Source organism: Mesoplodon mirus (genome assembly GCF_964341445.2).
Source record: "Mesoplodon mirus genome assembly, chromosome: 2".
NCBI lineage: Eukaryota > Metazoa > Chordata > Mammalia > Artiodactyla > Ziphiidae > Mesoplodon > Mesoplodon mirus.
Window position 1 is genome coordinate 35,228,790 of NC_138977.1, and position 6,008 is coordinate 35,234,797.

Consider the following 6,008-nt stretch of genomic DNA (forward strand, 5'->3'; position numbering starts at 1 on the left):
ACAAATGAATTCCTAAAGCTAAATCGGGTGAGAGCCAGCAGTGTTTGAGGGAATTTTAATATACCCATGCTTGGGAATTCCCTGTCTGTCCAGTGGTTAGGACCCCGTGCTTTCCCTGCTGAGGGCCCAGGTTTGATTCCTGGTCAGGGAACTAAGATCCCACAAACTTCACAGTACACACACACACACACACACACACACACACACACACACACACACACACACACACACACACACACACACACACACACACACACACACACACACACACACACACACACACACACACACACACACACACACACACACACACACACACACACCCCACCCCCCCCCAGGCTTCTGCTGGAGGCCGTTTTTCTTCACATGAATTGAGTTAATTCTTTTCCCTTTTTTCTCTAAGGCAGGGTTCTCTAACCTTGGCACTACGGACATTTTGGGTGGTATAATCTTTGTTATGGTGACTGTCCTGTGTGTTGTAGGATATTTAGCAGTATTTCTGACTGCTAGGATGCCTGTAGCAACCTCCAGTTGTGACAACTAAAAATGTCTCCATACACAGGCATTTCATTTCATTTAATACTTAACATTTAGTTGAGAGCCGGTGTGCACCAGAGAACAGGGGTCAGTCAGGCGGACCAGACGGCCGCCGACCTGCCATGGTAGCCATGGCAGCGGATCCACTCTGGAGGACTGTACACTCGAGTCCCATTGAAGTCCGTGTAGACGGCGTCCTTGACCCGAAGTCGATGAGCTTGAGCTCGCAACGATTGAGGCGGATAATGATGTTCTGGTCCTTGATGTCACGGTGCCTCCAGGACCTGCCAGAAGAAACTGCTGGCCAGTTCCTCCTGCAGGGCCCACTTTCCGTGATCAAGTCGAAGAGGTCTTGCGCCAGCTCAGGCCTCTCCAGGATCAGGACGAAACTGTCGGGCCTCTTGAGCCAGTCCAGGAGCCTAATGACGCCGGGGAAGCCCGAGCTCACCTTCTTCAGCAGAACCACTTCCACAGACACTCGGGTGCCATTAGGCAGCTCTCCGCAGTCGGAGATCCGGTCCTTCTCCACGTGCTTGTTGGCCACTGGCAAGTTGTCGGTGACACAGATGCCTGAGTGGTGGGCCCACCTGGTACTGCGACTCCAGAGGCTCCTTCTCCTTGCCGGGTGCCAGCTTGGAGCGGTGCAGGTCGTGGCAGGGCACGACGCGCAGGTGGGCAAGCAAGTTGATTTTGGAGAAGAGCATCCCAACCTCCATGGTGTCGGCGCAGGGACTGTGTCTGGAGGAGCTGCAGCAGGACCTGGGGCTGGCTTTGTGCCGGTGGCTGTGCCTACTGCTGGGGCTGAGGCTGCAGGTGGCGCGAAAGGCTGAAGGCAAGTCGGAGGACTCCTGGAGGCGCTGCCGGACTGGGGGCCGACAGACACGCTGGCGGGGTCAGGCAGCTCCAAGGGCAGCGGGGCGGGCGGCTCCTGGGGCGCGTGCAGCAGCGCCCCGGCACGGGGAGCTTGTAGCTGCTGCTACCGCTGCAGGTGCCCCTTCCTCCGCCACTGCGGCCCTGGTCTAACTTTAAAAGAAGCTGACAAACTATTTTCCAAAGTAACTGTGCCATTTTGCACTCCTACCAGCAACTTGAGTTCCAGCCTCGGCCTATTGGCCAGAGCTTGACATTGTCACTCTTCAAAAGTTTTATCTATTGTAATAGGCATGTAGTAGTATCTTTGTTTTTAATTTGCATTTCACCGATGGCTAGGATTTTGAGCATCTTTCGTGTGCTTATTTCCCATCTCTTTATCTTCTTTGATGAAATGTCTGTTCCAGTCATTTGTCCATTTTTAAAACTGGGTTGTTTGCTTTCTTGTTGATTTTTAAGAGGCTTTTAATATATTTGGATGTGCCCCAGGCATGAGCCACTCAGGAGCTGTCTGGGACTTTCTGTGGGTTTACATGGCAGCTCATTTCTCAGAGCAGCTAGAGGTGGGCCTGGAGCTATCCACAGAGTTAGGGAATTCCCTTCTCCAGGTCCCACCTGCTTTCCCCACACTCGCTGACTTTCTTTTCCTATTACATGTGGACAAAAAAGATGGTGTTTTCCTGAAAACTTAGCCTCCCATGCTATTGCGCAGTTCTGAGCAATCAGGCCTTCCCTGAGGACAAAGTGGCAAAAAAGAAAAAATAACAGGAGAATCCACCCCCCCAACACACACACACACTTTGTAAGAAGTGGTCTCTTTCCCCCGTTTCTGTAGCCCGCGAGTGCAATTTCCCTCCTGGGTCATGAACTGGTCTCAGGCAGAGCAAGGTGAGAACTCACACTCTCCATGTGCCCTTTCCCTGTCCTCTCACTAGAAGGGTCTTTCTCCAAGGGTTTGCCATCTTCGATTCACCATCCCACTCTTGGGTCAAAGCTGAGAGTAAAGGAGGGAAACCCCAGGAAACTCACTGCCACCTTACAGCTTGCTCTACAAGTTTTACCTTCCCTCCCCAGTCCGCCTGCCCTTAATTACTTTTCAGAGTCCTCAGGTAACTGCTTTTTGTATTTTTTCCAGGTTTCAGTTGAAATTGATGCAGGAGATAGATGGGCTCCAGGCTAGGCATTTACAGCTGGCCTCCTGTTTACATTTCTTGGGGTGAGAAAAAGATGGGCTTCAGGCCAGACACTTACAACTAGCCTCCTGTTTGCATTTCCTGAGACAGGAGATAGGTGGGCTCCAGGTTAGATATTTACAACCTGCCTCCTGTTTGCTCTTCGAAAGAGAAATAACTACAGAAAACAGGGTAAATAGCCAGGCTTTGTCTCCTGAGGACAGAGGGGCTAAACCCTGTTGGAGTAAAGATCAGGAGGCCACATATTTCCCATCCTTGGGGCAAGGGAGACACTGCACGTGGGCAGAAAGGCCCCTTGCGGGTCAAAAAGGAGGGGGCACCACCCCAGAAGAGGTGATGCCAAGGCTCCCCCTAGGCCTCTGGGCTGGAATCCATCTTGGAAAAAAGTTGCGCAGGCGTGTTGGGGAGGGCCCTAGGGCAGGTCAGATGTGGAAAAGGAAACCAGATAATTGGCTAGGGTAAACAAAGACCGGGAAGAACTGCCCTATATAAATGATTTCACAGCCTCTTTACTGCACTCCTCCTCATTAGGGGGGGAGGCCCACACCCTTCCTCTCTGGGTGTGTATCTCTACCTTGCCTCTATCTTAAATAAACAGACCGTTTCTCTGTGTGCTCTCGCATTTGTTGTGTTGTGTCTCTCATAATATACTTTGTACCTGTTTTAACAGTTTTTACCTCCTGAGAAATGCAGTTTTCACTGGGGGCAAGAGCCAGGGAAATCTAGCCTCTAGACCTTGCTTGTCAAGAATTCCTGGTTTTCATCCAGGCTACCCAGGTCTGATTCCTGGGCAGAGAACTAAGACCTTAGTGGCTTCAAGCCACTGCCCACTGCTGCCTCTCCAAGATCAAAATCAGTGGGAGAGACAGACTATAGCAGGCTTATTCCATTTCGTTTGGCATCCGAAGTTTCTCTCCCTGGGTTTTCAAGGTTGGAATGACCAAGGGCTCAGTCCTGGGCCCTCTTGTCATCTCTGTCTACTCACACCCGGTGACTTCATCTACTTTCATCGCCCAGAAATGTTTAACCTAGGCACCCCACAGCCAGTCAAGTTGACAAGAAAAATTAACCCTCACATAAATATATAAGGAAATATTGGAGACCATTTTTACAATCTGGGTATAGGCAGTGACTTTCTAAACATGACTTGAAACCAGAACCCTTTAAACATTGTTTACAGTAACTTATACCAAGAAAAAAACTAAGTGAATAAATACGTAGATAAAATATATAGGCTATCAGATAGGAAATCCCTCATCTTCCTGTAATAAATTTGTAAGACCTGAATCAGATGGGAATCCATGCTCTTTACCTTCTTTTTAAGACAAGGAGTCACCTCTCCAGGTTAAATGGCAAACTTTTCTCTTGTGATCCATCTTCATCCTATTTTTCTTCCTTTTAGAACTTTAGAGCAGTGGTTCTCACTTTTTTATCTCAAGACACGTTTACACTGAAGGGTAGCAGAATAAGCCTCTTTGGCATAAAGATTATTTTGAGCTGACTATTTTGTAGAACTTTAGACACAGAAGCTCTGAAAACAGAGAAGAAGTTACCCTTTGGTAAGGAGAGTTTCATTAGAAAGGGGGCCTGAAACAGGAGCTACCAGCAGAAACAGCCTCTCCTGCAAGCATAACAACCTTTGTCTACCAGCTCCTCTTCTCACCTTCCCAGGAACTGCTCCCCCTTGGCAATCCCAGGCTCCCATCCCTTTCCATAGCTCAGGATGGTATATAACTCTTAATCCTCTGGCCACCTTTTTAGTTCCATGTCTTTGTGCCGCTGCCAGATGTAGACGGCATACGTAGTTAACTTTTTGTTTCTCCTGTTAATCTGTTTTTTTACTACAGGGGGTTTTTAGCCAAGAACCTAGAAGGGTAGGGGGAAAGTTAGTTTTCCTCCCCTATACCCTTAAATATTAATCAGGACCCTAAAAGAAGTTTTGTTTATGTTGGTAATGTCAATTGATAGCTGCTATTATGAATAAAACAGAAAAATTGAAGTCACTTAAAAATAATAAAGTCATCACATATTAATATGAAAAATATATTTCTAAAACAAAAATAGAAGAGTGACATTGTTTTACACTTTTGCCAACATCTTTAATTTCTGGCTTAATAGAAGACATCTGGCTTACCATATTTGCTTCTGCCTTCAATCTGCTGTGGTATTATATGTTATGTTGTTATCAGAAAAGGGGGTTTGCTTCTTGGTGGGTGTCAAAAGACAGAACCACACCAAAGTTCAGGAGAAGGAAGGATTTATTACATGCAGCAAGTAAGAACAGCAGGGATCTTCCCAAAGCAGTGTATCCCAGAACAGCAAAATCTGAGAGGTTTTAAGCTAAGGGTACATGCATGTTCATGAAGGGGCTCAAGCAGAGGAGAATTAGGTATAGAATTGGGATAAAGGTCAACAGACTCCAAACTTTAGTTGACTGAAGTCAAGAGTGTCAACATCATCATTCCGTCCTCCACCTGGGTGGGGGGCCTTAGTTCCTGCAGAATGCAAAAGTGTATTATTACATATATCCTTTGAGGAGGAACTAGGACTCTGCTTTATCACTGCACTATCATTTGACTGTCTTTTCTCTGTTCCTGCATTCATTTGTTCCCTTACGATCATTGACTACTGAGACCTGTTCAAGGGCAAGCATTGAGGCCAGGCTTAGATCACAAAAAGGCTTAGGTCAAAACAGTCTCTCTTATGTCAAGAAAGCCATGCCTGATCATCTTTTGCCAAGGACACCCTAACCTATCTGCTTATATTACTGCAAGTCACAAAAAAAAGATACCTCAAGTGAATGAAGTTAGTGCTTTTCTATGTGTGGGAAGATGCAAGAATCTGGGATCATTGAAAATTCTTTCTGAGGTATGCATCTAACTATCTAGGGGCTCATTTATCCAAAGCACAGAGTGCCTTATCCTGGTTTTCACCCTGAATTCCTAACAGGGTCCACTGTTGGGGGGATGACTGCTGTGGGTGGCCTCTTAACCCCTGTAGAGCCAGGTGGTGAGCAATGTTCTTTTTTTCTTTTTTTACTCAAGCTCTGGTTCATAGATGCAAACTGACTTCATAAGGAAATTCTTGAGAAATAATCTAAGTCCATTCTATTTATAGAACATAATTCTAAAGTGATTCTTAAGTTGTAGAAAGGATAATCACTCTGGGTGATGACTGAATGGAGGTTTATTATCCTATTCTCTCTACTTTGTATAAGCTTTAAATTTTTCATAACAGGATTAAAAAAAGATTTAGCTGAAGAGAAAGTTAAAAAGGTGTTGTAGCTGATGTAGTGGAGAGAAAATGACCACCTCAAAATATGTTTCTGGCATATCAATTATTTTAAGCTGTTTATCTTTTAAGAAACTGCAAACATTCAGGAAAACTGTGAACACCAAGCAGGTGTTA

The 6,008-nt window shown here is 46.2% G+C and overlaps 1 pseudogene across 1 annotated transcript; it reads right to left on the reverse strand.

Annotated features, from left to right (window-relative positions):
* Positions 1–453: 453 nt before the first annotated feature.
* On the reverse strand, positions 454–3,204 carry LOC309798871 (serine/threonine-protein kinase pim-1-like; annotated as a pseudogene). The gene has a single exon. The product of its transcript is annotated as a serine/threonine-protein kinase pim-1-like (transcript).
* Between the last annotated feature and the right edge of the window lie 2,804 nt (positions 3,205–6,008).